Source organism: Bidens hawaiensis, unplaced genomic scaffold (genome assembly GCF_021521415.1).
Source record: "Bidens hawaiensis isolate Kalapana, Puna unplaced genomic scaffold, B.hawaiensis_p1.1 tig00070828_1, whole genome shotgun sequence".
In the NCBI taxonomy this organism is placed as follows: Eukaryota; Viridiplantae; Streptophyta; class Magnoliopsida; order Asterales; family Asteraceae; genus Bidens; species Bidens hawaiensis.
Genome location: NW_027506660.1, coordinates 16,489 through 33,739, shown reverse-complemented (window position 1 = coordinate 33,739; position 17,251 = coordinate 16,489). Strand labels below are relative to the sequence as shown.

At 38.9% G+C, this 17,251-nt stretch overlaps 1 pseudogene; it reads right to left on the bottom strand.

Annotated features, from left to right (window-relative positions):
• Nucleotides 1-15,202: 15,202 nt before the first annotated feature.
• On the bottom strand, nucleotides 15,203-15,559 carry LOC143618368 (putative mitochondrial protein AtMg00860 pseudogene; annotated as a pseudogene).
• Nucleotides 15,560-17,251: the final 1,692 nt, after the last annotated feature.

Here is a 17,251-nt window from a genome sequence, read left to right as displayed (position 1 = left end):
TCCTAGAAACGTTTGTGAAAATTCATTTCAAATTTGGTCTCTGAAATCTTTTGGGCCTCATGTTGCTCGGACATAGCTTTCTTGGGCCCTGAACTAGTTTGAGCCCATCCAAGTGTTCTCGGCCCAACTTGGGTATAATATAAGTGGTATTAAAGCCTATTTTATTTTCACTCTCATTATTTTCACATAACCAAAAACCTTCTTCTTTCAAGTGCCTTAGCCGAAAACCGAATCATCTTCCCTAATCATCTACTAGCGTTTGCTTGTTTGATTCACAGGTAATATGAGATCTAGGTGTTCAATGAGGGTTGCCTGATGTTGCTATGGACTGATGGTTCACTAAAATTGAGAGTGGATTCACGATTTATTAGGGGTTTTGATGAACATCTTAGGGCAATTATGGAGTGTTTTCGGTTCAGTATCATAAACTTAATTGCTGGTTTAACGGAGGTTTTTGTAAAGATCTCGGTGGTTGAAGACGACTGCATATTTCCCAGTGCTGAAACCCCATAGTTTTCTGTCCCCAGCTGTCAAGGGTTCTCGGTTGACTTTCGTTGACCGAGAACACCTTACATTGACAGAAAACTCTAGTTCTCGGTAATTTGACCCAGAACGTTGACCGAGAACTCAGTTCTCGGTTAATTTCCTTGACTTTGTTGACCGAAATCTCAGTCGTTGACTGATAACCCCTCCTTTTGACCGAGATCTCTCCTGCTGGGCCTAATTCTCACTAACTGGGCCGAAACCTACACAGTGTTGTGAATTTGGGCCAATTTAATGTCTTTTGGGCTGTCACATGAGTTTTACTTGGGCCTGTCTCAGTTTAATAACTCAAGTTCTTTACTAATTATGGAAAAGTTGTTAACTACTTTCAAGTTAATTTATTTATTATCTAACTTGATGCGTTTGGTGCAGATATGACTGATCAAAACCCGTTAAAGTTTGTTGATACTCATAACATAGCTGGCCACTTGTATACCAATGGATCACAAGGAATTCGAGTCGATGATAGTCAGACTCAATACGTGTAGGATCTCTCATGCTCTATGAGAGAACCCTGCCATTTGCAAGAAGATGGTTACCAACTTTTGGAACAATGCAAAGATTAATCCACAAGGGCCAGATGGAGTCATGTCAATCGATTCCAAAGTACAGAAGAAGCCTGCCATTGTTACTGAGACCATCATCAGAGAGGTGCTCTTGTTTGGGGATCAACCCGACTACCCAACAGAGTACTCTACTGCTGAAGTTACTGAAGTTCTTACAAGAATGGGTTATGAAGGTACTTATCCACCAGCAATCAAGAAGCTGTTTCACCCATACTGGAGATACCTATTGCACACGTTCTTTACATGTATCTCGGGAAGAAAGGGAGGATCAGATGAGATCAGCCACACCCAAATGTCTGCCATTGCTGCTCAGATCATGGATTGGAATTACAGTTATTCCAAATTTGTTTTCAATGAAATGATGAGCAACCTAAGGGCAAAGAAGAAGGAGATGTTCCTGATGTATCCAAGGTTCTTGCAGATGATTTTTTATTCTCACTACACCGACCTGGTTAAATCTGTTGAGACCATGGACATGAAGTCTACGGGACCCAACTCCTTTGGGTTGATGAAGCAGTCGAGGAAAGGAGCAAAAGTGGTTTATCGGGCATTACATGCTCTAGTAGAATTCGGACGATTTTTTGAGACGAAGGCTGAGCCGGTTTTAGATCAGATTGATGACGAGCATGTGGCACCCGCTCAACCACGTGCTGCAACGTTTGAAATTTCTGATGATGAGGAAGATGAAGAAGAACACCGTCAGTCAACCACTCTTACTGATGATGAAAGATTGAAAGCCCTTGAAGCTGCTAAAGCTTTATTTCAGTCAACTGCTCTGAAGCCTCCTCAGACAGTTACTGAGAACATTGAGGAAGATTATGTTGAAGAACCAGCTGCTGATCTCATCCATCATAAATGAAAAAGGGATGATTTGAGATCTAGCGAGTTGGACAGTGAAGTCGAAACAACCACCGTTACACCAACACCAACACCAGAATCAACCACAGCCCACCACAACACATTGATCGACCAGAATCGTATGATCAAGAAACACAAGTTGAGCCAAATTCACCAGTTGCTGAACCATCTTTCCAAGATTTGCTGTCTAGTGATTTTGTCAGTGATTTTGATTTTGGGACAGAAATTCCATGCTCAAACCCTTCAGACATTCCCTCTGGTTCATCCGGCCCATCTGTTCAGGGTCAATCATGCTCAGGTACTTCAGATAAGGTTGCCCAAATCCTTGCTATGCAGGAGAGCTATTTTCAGAACAAGGGAAAAGGTGTGGTTCTTGAGAATGCACCTGTGGATGTTCAGGCACTGCAACGATGAGTTTTTGAATTCGATCAGGATTCGGTGATTAAAGATGTCCGTATTCAGGAACTTGAGGCTAGCAACTCAGACAAAGACTCCAAGATTAAAGAGTTGCAGTCTGGCATGGGAGGTTTAATAGCAATGTATTTCGATCTGCAACAAAAGCTATTCCAGAAATTTGGAGATGAGTTCAAAGGTAATGAAGATCTAGTATATCAAACTCCCACTATTGATCAAGACAAAGATTCTGATGTTCGTCCAGATCTAGTAAAACAATACCTGGATGCACCACCTGTCACCAAAGAAAAATCTGGCAGAATTCAAAAGAAACTACTTGAAAAGGGAAAGAGGAAACTGCTGGTGATGAAGAACACATATCAGAATGTTGTATCATCGGATCACCCAGAGAGATTTATTGTTACGCTTCAAAAGGGATTCTCTGACAAATACGGTGATCGATCTGGAGTTCTGTCCTGGGGTTTCGATGCAGATAAGAGTATGTGGTGGGTTAAGAGAAAGTCAGGAACAACGGAGTACTATAAGAAGATGAAAGACTTTGGTTCCTGGACTAAAGTGGATTTGAGTGACTTAATAAATGCTCCATTTACAAATCCATCAAATGACAAGCGGGGAATAGACTTCTGGGAATTTTTGAAAAGACAAGTTGATCGAGGTTTCCCGAATATGAAGACCGCTGAATCCTTTTTGAAGAAAGCAAAAGGTGTTCAAGATCTGAGGACAGGAAAAACAATGGTGAATGTAATGTGGCCTCCCACAAAGAAAGCTACTTACATTCCCGTACCAGATGCCATTCCCGATGGCACGTTGGATAACATGAGATTCTGGTTCTATGACTCTTTCACTGCCACGGTCATTATCAAGCTACAAAAGGGGAAAGGTCAATACCAGTTTGTTGACCCTAAGGATTTGTTGAAATTTGGAGAAAAGGACATCAAGACTCTCAGCATGTTTCAGATTACAGCCGATCCACTTTTTGAAACAGCTGCTAAAGAATACACAAGCATGGTCGCGTCCATCATCAACAACAAATTTAGGGCTGGAGCATTGAAGGATGAAGATATAGACTACATGGAGCACGATTAAAGATAAAGCTACAAACCAAGGGGGAGATTTTTGGCCCAGTTTATGTGGATTGATCTTAGTTAGTATGTAGTTTAACTTTGTTTGGACTTGGGTTTTGGGTTTGTATGTGAGCCGAGAACATCTTTGTGTTCTCGGTGGGCCTTTGTTAGTTTGGGCCGGCTAGGTTGGTGGTGTCTCTATATATAGACGTTGTCATGTATAGGTTGTGGTTGTTCGTTCATAATAATTTTCATCAAGTATTGTAAGTGCTTAAGCACCCGGTGTATTTTATCAATATACGTGTGTTTTGAAGCAACTCCGTGTTATTTTACTTTGTCAATCTGTGTTCTTGAATCACCGAGTATAGGTATTCCGCACCTATACTTGTTGTATTGATATCATAATTGTAGTGATCCAGATTCGGGAGTTACATAAACACAATAGCAGCCATGTCTCATAACAAAGTCAAGGACAACCCTGTTCCTGGTTTAAACAACGAGCAGTATCAAAAATTTCTTAGAATTTTTGCTACTAAAGAACCTTCGATTAAGAACGAGGTCTCACCCATCGCCAACATGGAAGGCAAAATCGACACTAGTAGCAAGTGGGTTGTAGATTCGGGTGCTACTGATCACATAACTCATAGGCTTGACTGGTTTAATAATGATCTGAAAAACACATAAGATTTGCCCGTTACTATACCCAACAGTTCATCTATTCCAGTGGACGGAAGGGGGTCATTCGTTCTACCCAATGGAATACAAATTAATAATGTTCTACATGTCCCAACGTTTACCAGCAATCTCTTATCTTTTAGTCGTTTAGCTAATGATTTGCAGTAGTGTGCTGTAACGTTTTAGCCTGAATTTTGTGTTATACATGCCTTGAACTCGAGGAGGCTGATTGGGGTAGGCAAATGCAAGCAAGGACTCTATCAAATGAGCATGGTGGGAAGCGAGAGAAAAGCAATGGCAATTGTTAGTGATTTATGACATAAGCGTCTTAGACATGCTTCGCATGGAAAACTTTGTCTTTTGGATTTTGTTAAGAATGACTCTTTTGGAACAAAACGGTACGTTTTGTGATTCAGGCACAAGGGCTAAATTTACTAGATTACCTTTTCTAATAAGTTCAATAAAAACCCAAAGTTGTTTAAGCTTTTACATTGTGATATTTGGGGAAGGTATAAAACTTCTTCACTCACAGGTGCCAACTATTTTTTAACAGTAGTTGATGATTTTAGTCGGTCTGTGTGGGTGTTCCTTTTAAAATACAAGCCAGAAGCAAGTGATTTCTTAATTTATTTTCACAAAATGATTAATACATAGTTTAATAATATTGTCAAGAGAATTAGAAGTGACAATGGAGGTGAATTCACATCGAACAAAATGCTCAAATTTTACACTGAGCATGGTATTCTTCTAGAGACTACATGCCCACACAGCCCACAACAAAACGGAGTGGTGGAACGAAAACACCGTCATCTTCTCAAAACAGCAAGGGTATTGAAATTTGAAGCTAAGTTGCCCACACGTTTTTTAGGAGAATGCATCATGACGGCAGCTTACATTATAAACCGGCTTCCTATGGAAGACATTGAAAACAAAACCCCTTATGAAATTGTCTATGGACAAAAACCTGATTATTCAGGTTTAAAGGTTTTTTAGTGCCTTGCGTATTATCGTAGTACTGAAATGAGGGGTGATAAGTTTGAAGAATGGGGGAGACCAGGAATATTTATGGGTTATCCAGGGGTACCAAGGGCTACAAGATTTATGATGTGAAAAATGAAAAGATAATAGTGTCTAGAGACGTGAAGTTTGTTGAAAACGCATTTCCTTATAATTCTCACATTGACCGGGAGGAAGATGAAGAACAAGAAATTCTTGAGTTTCCAATATGGTATTATGATGATCAAAATTCACATGAAAACACGAGCTGTATACATGAAGAAAACGGTCATGAACCCCGATAGCCTAAGCAATGACATGGACGATAGTATGGATGAAGATAGTGTTGTCGTGCGAAATAATGCAAAAAATGGCAATTCGCCTCAAAACGAAGAGCCGACCCTAGTGGTAGAACCCACAACCCAAACTGAAATAGAACATGAAGAGCCCACCAGGAAAAAACAAACAAGAACTCATCCAACTCGACTTAATGATTATATTGTGAATCTCCCACCATCTATTAATCAAGCTTCACACGGGACCAGTCAACAACCCTCAATGGTATACCCTATTGCCAGTTTTATTTCTTATGATAAATTTTCTGATTCACATAAAGCCTTTTTAACGGCCATCAGTTTAAATGATGAGCCAAAGACTTTTAAACAAGCAGTTCAGAATGAATATTGAAGGGAGGAAATGAAGAAAGAAATAAAGGCACTTGAGACTAATGGCACGTGGACCCTTGAGGATCTACCAGAGGGATAACGAGTCATTGATTCAAAGTAGGTGTACAAACTAAAATACAAGCCAAATGGGGAGATAGAAAGATACAAAGCAAGGTTGGTGGCAAAGGGTTTCACTCAGATGGAAGGGATTGATTTCCATGACACCTTTGCCCCAGTGGCAAAACTTGTCACTGTTCGTACACTTTTGGAAGTTGCAGTAAAGAAGAACTGGATAATTCATCAGTTGGATGTCAATAATGTCTTTTTGCATGGTGATTTGGACGAAGAAATTTACATGAAGATTCCACAAGGTTTTGATAAAGGGAAAGAAAATAAAGTTTGCAAGCTAAAGAAATCTCTCTATGGGCTGAAACAGGTATCAAAAGTTTACATCTGCTTTACGCGAGTTTGGATTTGAGCAATCTAAAACCGATCACTCACTTTTTATTTTTAAAGCAACAAGTATATTTGTGGTGGCCCTTATTTATGTAGATGATGTTATCAGATTGGATAACAACTCAAGGAAAATTGAGGAAATAAAGAGTTTTCTTGATAGAAAGTTTAGCATCAAATACCTTGGTGTTCTGAAATATTTTTTAGGAATCGAAGTAGCACGTACAAAAGATGGTCCTGTCCTTAGTCAAAGAAAGTATGTGATGGACATTTTGGAAGATAGTGGTATGTTGGGTTTTAAACCAAGTGCTTTTCTTATGGAACAGAACATCAAACATGGCAAATAAGATGAAGAAGTGCCTGTTGATGCTGGCAAATATAGAAGATTAGTGGGTCGGCTTCTCTATTTACAAGCCACTAGACCAGACATTACTTATTCTGTCAATGTTCTTAGTCAGTTCGTTGCCGATCCTCGACGGTTTCATATGGAAGCAGCTATAAGAGTTCTCAGATACTTGAAGTTCACTCCTAGTCAAGGTATTTTACTTCCAAAAAGTGGTGGGGTAAATCTCATTGGCTATACTGATTCTGATTGGCTTGGGGTCAATATACAAGAAGGTCACGAACCGATTATGCTTTACTTCTAGGAGGGGCTCCTATTTCTTGGAAATCGAAAAGACAATCTGTTGTATCCAGGTCTTCCGCTGAAGCCGAATACCGGGCTATGGCATCAATTGTCAGTGAAATTTTATGGGTTCGACGGCTTTTGAAACATTTGGATGTCACCCAGACCGGCCCGACACAATTATTTTGTGATATCTAGCTGTCAAACACATAGCAAATAATGAAAACAAAGTTTAGTTGGGTAGGTTTGGTAAACTTGAATTTGTTGATGTTGTTTCTATGAGGATAAGTAGGGGTAAATGAATTGAAGTTATTTGTAAGGAAGTTAATGAACAAGATTGAATTGCTTGTATTTATGTTTTGAAATTGAGTTTGTATTTTAGAGATTGAGGGAGCTATCACCTTGACTATACATGTGGCCATAAGGTGGTTATAGAGAATAGATGATTGATGTTATTTGGTGTTGAAAAACATTCTATGATTAATAAACATGTGATTTAATGAGATAACTGATAAGTTGCGAATTTACTATGAGTTATTGAGAAAAGGAATTTAAATATGTTATGCTACTTTTTATTCAGATTTTAAGGATAAGTTAGAATTAAATATGATATGATCATTTGAGAAAATTGGATGAGTGAATGAAGTTTATCAAAACATGATAAGTTAAGAGGGTTAACAACTTAAAATGAGGTTGAACATTAAAAATAAGTTTAATATTTTATGAATATGATAAATTATCTTAAATATGTTTGATAGTTGAAAATGTGAGACCATGAATACAAGAAACCACTCGAATAATAAATTATTCAATAATGACATTTAAATTATTTGATACTTTGATTTTATGATGAGATGTGTATAAGAAAACAAAAATAGAATGTTTATTGTTTTTGCTAACCTGTGAATGTGATGAGATGAATATGTCAAAAACCAATTCAATCATAAGATGTAAATTGTTTGACTTGTGATAATTGAGTCTTGAAAAGTGAATGATTCGTGTCCAATCAGGAGGATGAAAATGTTTTTGAGCATGTTAATATATCTAATCAATAAGTCTTGATACAAATGTGATTGAGTAATCGAGTAATTGAGTACTTAAATCAAATCATAGATTGTTTCAAATGAATTCAAATATACAAACAAAAAAACAAATAAACGATTATTCGATGTGTTGGGTTTCCCATGAGCTCTCCATGGTATTTTATTTTCCCAACTTGTTAGCATACCAAAATAAAACAAATGTGTGACTTGGGCTTCCCATGTGCTTGTCCATGACATTTTATTGGCCAAGCTAAATAAAATAACCACAATATAATTGAGTTTGTCGGCCCCTGAGCGTTACATAGCGTTTTAACCGACTAAACTAAATAACGAATAAATGAATGTAAACATGAGTAGTTGAAGCATATCGTGTATTACCACAGATGATAATGCTCCTACAAAATATCACAACTAAAACGAATTGTACAAATGAACAGTTGGCGTGTCCATGGCGTCCCATGGTTTTCCACCCGACGACATTTTAAAAGCAATATAACAAAATAAAGAATGTAACCATTTAGCCGATTATGTTTAACGCTTAAAGTGTCGGTCGTATGACAATTTCCACTTTGGCGGGGAATCTTGTCACACTCCCTAACTTTAAGTGAAAAGAGCAAAAACAAAGCTAGGGAATTCTCAAGGAATTTTCCAATAATGAAAGAAATCAACTAACATTAAATGTAAATATTTTGAGAGTGAGACATGTCTCGGAGTTATACAAATATTTTGAGAGTGAGGCATAGTCTCGGAATTGTGTGTGCATGACAATAAAATAAACAATTAATTAAAAAATTAAATAAGCACATAATCTAGCGAGTAGTTACGTAAGTTTTAACAAATAAATATAACACATAAGGTAAACAAATAAACAAGTATGGGGTCCTAAGCATGTTTCTAGGGCACCACTAACGACCTATCTTAAACTTGGCTCTGATACCAATCTGTCACACCCAACCTAAGGCTGAAATGCCAGGGTGCGAACTTATTGTTCACATATCACAAGGTACTATTATGTAAATTTATATATGACAATATCTATTTAGTTTGTTTAAATCAACAATTTTAAAATGAGTACATCAAATACAAAGAAATTACAAATTGATATAAAACAATTCTTGTATAAGTTTTATATCCTAAAAGTCTTATCTAAGTGATCTTCATTTTGATAAACTATCAACCTGATAACACGAGGTTGAGTGAGAAAACCACCAGTTTTGAATACAATATATTAATATATAAATAAAGGGAAAAACTGTTATATGTGAGTATATACAATCAAACCATTGCATATAACATTGTAAACAAATAATGATGAGCGGGCTAAACCGTTGCCATGCGAATCGGGTGTTGGTTACCATAATTGAGTTGTCGGTGAAACCATTGTCATGCGATCGGACGACGACCACTACGACATAATGTGATTAATATGATGGACCTCTCCGAATGCATTAAATAAACAGAAAAGCAAATATCAAGTAACAAGTATTCATTCAATTGATACACAACACAAATATTAATAGTTTGCATTTGATATTACAATGTAGAAAATGAAGTTTGATAAAAGGTACGCATAAGTCCCGAAAACATTGAAAATAAGTAAAATAGATGAGTGATTACTCACCTGATTAGATGAACAAAAGTCAAAGCATGATGTGAAAAAACTGAACCCTTTGGGATTTACCGTCAAGGATTCCTAGTTAAATAATGTGTTATTATGAGTTAATTATAAATGATATAACACGAATAAAGAATTTAGGATTCCGTGGGGATTTGAGTTATGTTTGTGCTACTGATCAAATAACAAAACCGCGTTCAGGGGCTTGAACTCGCTCCCTTGGCCCATGGATTGAACACACACACACCCGCTGGGTGTCAATTGGGATTATATGCAAACAAATTTATAAATAGAGAACACCTAATTTCCACCAATTGATTAAGAACCCTAGAAATCCAATTGATCAAACGACAAAACGTTCGTCCAATTAATCATAGGGTTAATGTAATATAGGTTAAGGCGATCCTGTTACATGTATCAATTACCAGATATGGTTGCGAATTGAAGGCGAACGACTAGATCTTCATCGCGGCCTGTTTCTTGAATCCGATAGGGGTTGTAATTAGATCAGGGGTTTGGATCGCAGGGGTTGCAGGAACATGAATACTCGTTTAATTGTATTAATTTTGTGCCTAACTGGTAAAATCATAAGATGATATAAATAAAGAACACCTGATTTCCGCCAATTGATTAAGAACCCTAGAAATTCAATTGATCAAACAACAAAACCTTCGTCCAATTAATCATAGGGTTAATGTAATATATGTTAAGGCGATCCTGTTACATGTATTAATTACCAAATATGGTTGCGAATTGACGGCGAACGACTAGAACTTCATCGCGGCATGTTTCTTGAATCCGATAGGGGATGTAATTAGATCAGGGGTTTGGATTGCAAGGGTTGCAGGAACATGCATACTCGTTTAATTGTATTAATTTTGCGCCTAATTGGTAAAATCATAAGATGATATATGACAGTGTGGTATTAAGTAAATTTGTATTAATAATGTGGGAGAACCCAAAACCCGGGAGTCCTTTAGTTGGTGATCATTCCAAGAAAATTCAAATTTAAAAGATAAATCAGCTTCATGTAATTCAAAAATTTAACACATAGTATTCTTGTAGCCTAAAAGTTAACAAAACATCCAAACATTGTAATTAAGACGAGAAAAGTAGTTTATGACTGTATTAATTATTAAAATGATAAAGAGCTTCGACTAGAACTGCCTTTGGACCTCGGTTATTCTTCAGCACATCCAAGCAGTGAATCCCATCCACATTTAACCTGAAATCAATCTGACATACACACAAAGTCAGCTTGAACTGAGTGATTTCATGTTTTTATAATTGAAAGTTATCAAAGAACAATCAATACATTCAACATACGACTTCCATAAAAAAAGAACAAATTAAATAAATAATTATTCTCAGTTAAGCACCTAACACGGATCACATCCTCTCAAGTCCAAAACACAAGGTTAAGGACCTGAATAAACTTCACCCCAAGGATAGATAAGCTGTTAGGGGATTTTTAAACATCCATTAGCCCCAATGACAGTCAAACTATCCCGGGACATATCCGCCTTAACCCCCAACATGGGAATTCAGGAATTTTATAACATCTCTTCGACCCAGTCACGACTTAACAAAAATATCCTCATGGTGGCCACACACACACACATCCAAATAAAACAATCATAAATCATACAAAACACAAGGTTAAGGACCTGAATAAAATTCACCCCGAGGATAGATAAGCTGTTAGGGGATTTTTAAACATCCTTTAGCCCCAATGACAGTCAAACTATCCCGGGACACATCCGCCTTAACCCCCAACATGGGAATTCAGGAATTTTATAACATCTTTTCGACCCAGTCACGACTTAACAAAAATATCCTCATGGTGGCCACACACACACACATCCAAATAAAACAATCATAAATCATACAAAATTCCAAGCTTAAATAGTAAAAATAGCAAAAACTATGCAATATAATCCAAACGGTTCAATAGGGTAAAATCGTCATAAAGTGTGTATGCTAGCCCAGAATGTAAAACATTTTAAAAGGGGCATCATGAAACTCACCTGAAATATATCACACAAATATCACAATTCCTCTAGCCAATCACTCACAATTCACAAGTCTGTCAAGTTAAAGAACACAACAATCACTAACTAGACCACAACGACTCACTTACTCTACGAGACGTCCTAACGGGATTGAATTTCCCCATGACCTCACCCAATGTTCATATACATCCACATCGGCCCCCGGAGTCCTTAAATTACCCAAAACTCCCTTCCAATATAATCACAATCAATGGTTCCCAAACTATGCCCGTTTCACGTTAATTGTGTCGAACTCGTGCGTTAACGAACCGATTAACCAACCACCAACCAAAACAGCCCCATTTTGATAACATTCGACATTATTACAGCCTTCCCATAAATAATTAACCACCCAAGTTGATGGGATTTGAAATCTCATCATTTTCCTCATTAATTAGCAATTAACCGATTTTACGTGCTCTTACAAACCGATTAAGGAATCACCAACTAAACTAACCCCTATAACCAAAAAAATAATTTTCCTACTGCTCTTACACTAACATAAGACCCCTCAAACTAATCGAGTTGGCAATTCCTTCAAATAATACCTGAATGACAACAGTTAACGATTTCAACATTCGGGAACCTTAGAAATCGATTTTTATCAATTGACCTATCAAAACAACTCCAATGCTCATGAAATTTTTGTATGATATACTAGACATACATGGCAATATTTTGACACCAAAAACTAAAACTTCGGACCTAGGGAAGCATGCCAAATGATAAAAATCCGAATTTGTCCCTAGTTCAAGAAACTGATTAATTGACCATTGTAACGACGTAGGTCATACAATTAAAGAATATGAGAGTGTAGTACACACCTTGAACGACCTCTAGAAGCATTGAATAGGGCAGTTCAAATAGCCCACAACTCGTGGCTCGATCGAAAATAGCTCGAAAAACGCTCGGCTCGAAAAAGCTCAATTCTAAATGAGCTCGACTTGGCTCGATTTCTAAACGAGTCGAGCTCAAGCCAGGGTTAGGTCGGCTCGTGGCTCGGTCTTGGCTCGACTCGTTAGCTTGGCTCATTGGCTCGTTTAGATTAAACCCTAAATTTTAGTATATATATATATATAATATCATACCAAGAAATAACTAAATAAATAAATAAAAATTAAACGTATATTATGTCACTCGGTACCTAAAACCTTATAAAAGAATAACGAAAATAAAACAAATAAATTTATAAATTCTCTAGTTTATAAATTTTATATAATATGTATGTTAAAGTTATATTTTTTGTATTTTATATATCAAAATTTGTAAAATATAAAATAAAAAAAATAATAAATAAAAAAATTTAAAAATATTAAAGGGGTCCGGCTCGACGAGCTCGAGCTCGGCTCGAGCTTTATACGAGCCGAGCTCGAGCTCGATTTGTCAGCTCAATAAACGAGTCGAGCTCGAGCCAGCTCGATTAAGTTCGAGCTCGAGCTCGAGCACTTTACAGCCCTAGCTTGGAATCGATTTAGTTAGATCATAATTGAAGGGTTTGGTGGCTGGAAAGCTTGCGGCCGCAAGCTAGTTTATTTTGGGGGGGGGGGGGGGGGGTTATGTATAATACTCAAATGTTACCCTTTGGCCCTTGCACTTTGTAATCTCATCCTCCTTGTTCCCAAACTGAATATAACACTTCTTGGGCATGCCCATGGGTCCCTGAGCTCTCAAACGAAACCCGAGAAATTAATTTACAAACTCTACACTCGTGTTTTTCGGTTTACGAGAATTTAGGGGTGTTACAAGTCTACCCCTCTTACATTGGGATTCGTCCCCGAATCCTGCTGATTCAAAAACAAGTGCGGGTAGAGCCTCATCATCTCGTTCTCTGATTCCCAAGTAGACTCGGAACCTCTGCTGTGCCTCCAATGCACATTCACCTGCCTAACCACCTTAATCCTAAGGTGCTCCTCCTTACGGTTAAGAATGGCAACAGGCTACTCAATGTAATTCAATTTCGTGTCTAATTCAATGTCATCGAGAGGTACATGTGCCTCCCTATCCGCCAAACACTTTCTGAGATGTGAGACGTGAAAAGTAGGATGAATTTCTTTAATCTCTTCAGGTAATTCCAACCTCTAGGCTACCTCCCCAACTCGTTTCACAATTCTGAACGGGCCGATGAATCTGGGCTTAGCTTATATCTCTAACGAAACCGAATGATACCCTTCCATGGAGAAACCTTCAACATAACTCGGTCACCCTCCTCGAACTCTATTGGCCTCCAACTTTTATCCGAATAGAAATTTTTTCTGTTTGGCGCCTCCTTCATAAAAGCTTTGATTTTGTAGAGCTTTTCTGTGGTAGCCACCATGACGACCAAGTTGTCCAGCTATTTCTGTCCAATCGAACCACAACAAACATGAGTCCTACATCTCCGCCCGTATAACATCTCAAATGGCTTCATCCCAATAGTGGCATGGTAGCTTCTATTATATGAGAACTCAACTAAAGGCAAATGCATATCCCAACTACCACCAAAGTCAATCACGCATGCCCTCGACATATCCTTCTGGGTCTGAATGGTCCTTTCGCACTGACCATCCGTCTGCGGGTGATAAGCTATACTGATATGAAGTTTGGTCCCCATCTCCTCGTGAGATTTCTCCCAAAACATTGAAGTGAAACGCGTATCTCTGTTCGAAACAATGGACACTGGAACTCCGTGCTAAGCCACTATCTCAGGAACAAACAAATCGGCTTTTACAAGTCTCTCTCTTAGGTATGAAATATGCACTCTTAGTCAATCTGTCCACCACCACCCAAATAGTATCATACCCTCTCTTAGGCGTACGAGGCTATTTAGTTATAAAATCAATTGTAAGGTGCTCCCACTTCCATTCTGGAATGTCTAAAGGTTGGAGTTTTCCATATGACCTCTGGTGCTCAGCTTTAACCTGCAAACACGTCAAACACTTACTTACGTACTGAGTCACATCATACTTCATCGCTGGCCACCAATAATTCCTCTTAAGATCATGGTACATGTTTGTGGCGCCTGGATGAATGGAATAGCATGCCTTGCTAGCCTCATCCGTAATTAAGACTCTAAGTCCCTCGTATTGAGGTACCCACAAATGGCCGACCCTATACTTCACTCCATCCCCCGCGTCTTCCAAGAACTTCATCTGACCCCACATACGTTCCGACATAATCCATTCCACCTGTAAAGCCTCGTTCTGAAAACTCAAGACTTGCTTCATAATATCGGATTTGAGAATGAGTTGATAGGACTTAACACGGATGGGTTTCGGCCTCTCCTTCCTACTTAACGCGTCTACCACAACGTTTGCCTTACCCAGGTGGTACATAATCTCCAAATCGTAGTCCTTGATCAACTTTATCCAACGTCTCTACCTCATGTTTAACTCTTTTGTTCGACAAAATATTTCAAGCTCTTATGGTCGGTGTAAATAACGCAGGGAACGCCATACAAGTAGTGCTGCCATGTTTTTAGAGCAAAAAAGACGACCGCCAACTCGAGATCATGGGTGAGATAGTTTACCTTAGTAGACTTTAGCTGACGAGAGGCATACGCGATAACCCGGCCACGCTACATAAGAACACATCCCAACCCCATATACGACTTCAAAATAAACAACCAAAGTGCAAGTACCGGGGCATGCGTTAATCTCTATTTTAACTCCTGAAAAGCTTTCTCCTGGTCAACTCCCCAAACAAAATTGACCCCCTTCTTGGTCAACTTAGTCAATGACGACGCAATACTAGAGAAGTTCTGGACAAACCGCCGGTAATACCCAACTAAACCCAAGAAGCTGTGAATCTCTATCGGATATTTGGGAGGATCCCACTTCATCACTGCTTCCACCTTTGCGGGATTGACTAAAATACCATTCGGGTTTATGACATGACCGAAAAATTGCACCTCGCGTAACCAAAAAGCACACTTAGAGAACTTTGCAAACTGTTTTTCCTTCGTCAAGACTTCCAAAACTTCCCTAAGATGGCGGGCATGTTCATCCTCACTCATGGATTACACCAGAATATAATCAATGAAAATAATAACGGAACAGTCAAACATCGGCCTACACACTCGGTTCATGAGATCCATGAAAGCGGCCGACGCGTTAGTCAACCCAAAAGACATCACCAGAAACTTATAGTGCCCGTAACGTGTGCGGAACGCAGTGCTTGGAATATCTTCTTCTCTAATATTCAATTGGTGATACCCTCGACTTAAGATCAATATTTGAGAACCAACTAGCTACCAGGAGCTGATCAAATAAGTCATCGATTCTCAGGAGTGGGTATCTATTCTTCACCGTGAGTTTATTCAACTCTTGGTAATCGATACACATACGCATACTACCGTCTTTCTTTTTTACGAAGAGGATCGGAGCACCCCAAGGTGAGATGCTCTGATGAATGAAACCCTTATCGAGTAGGTCTTCCAGCTAAGCCATGAGTTCTTTCATTTCATTAGGAGCTAGGCGGTAGGGAGCTCGTCAACAGGTTTGGCGCCAGACATAAGTTCGATTCGAAATTCAACCTCGCGACTCGGCGGAACATCTGACAAGTCATCATGAAATACATCCGAGTAGTCCCAAACAATAGAAACGTCCCCTATCCTAATAACATCAGCCTTCACATTCAAAACAGAGGCCAGATTTGCCCCATAACCCCGCTACATCCACTTTGCCGCCTTTAACATTGATATAAGGGGTGGCATCCACTTTCCCATCTGGATCCCTGAGAAGTACGAGTTTCTTACCACAAACAATATGAGCATCCACACTGGAGAGCCAGTCCATCCCATGAACCAAATTAAAACAAACTAAAGGTATTAGATATAACCGCACTGGAAACATATATCCGGACAGCTCTATCTGACAACCCTGAAAGGCTCTAGACATGATAACAGAATTCCCTATTGCAATTTCGACTTCGAACACATCATCTATGCGCTCGGGTGATTTATTTAACGTGGCACAAAATGTGGTAGAAACGAAACTTCTACTAGCACCCGAGTCGAATAGGACCGAAGCATGTAGTTCATTAAGTGAAAAGGTACCTTGAGAGGTAGTGTACTAACTTTTAACTAATCAAGCATGCAAAATAAATCTTTTCGGGAGAATAAGAATGTATCGACAAAGTTTTAAATGTTTAAAAGTAAAAATTAGAGTACCTGAAACAACGTTCGCGTCCTCTTTTGCTTCCTTCATTGAAATATTGAACGCCCTAGCCTTGGCTCTCAGTTTGTCATCCACCTTTGCTTTAGAAGAATTACCCCCCTCGAAACTCTCCGCCTTCACTTCAGGTTAACCAGATGCTAAATGCCCAGACCCCTTACACCGAAAGCACGTCAAGGATGGACACCCATAGTGAAAATGTCCCGTCTTCCCACAACGGAACAAGCCGAAGACCCCATCTTGCACTCTCCCCTATGCCCTTTCCCACACTTCTTACATTTATCGTCCTTCACTTCCACCTTAGGATTGTCTCCCTCGGTCTTTGCTTTCTTTTCCACCGACGAAAAACTAGTGCCCCCAAACCGTTTGCCATTGGAGTTAACATTAGAATTCCAAGGATTTTTAGGTTCGGTCGGCTTCACGACCTCCCGTTGCTCATATAACGTACTGGCCAGGGTAACCACCTAGTGGAAGGTGCTCATGTCAGTGGTCATCACTCCCCTCCGATTATCCATCGGAAGACCTTTCATGTA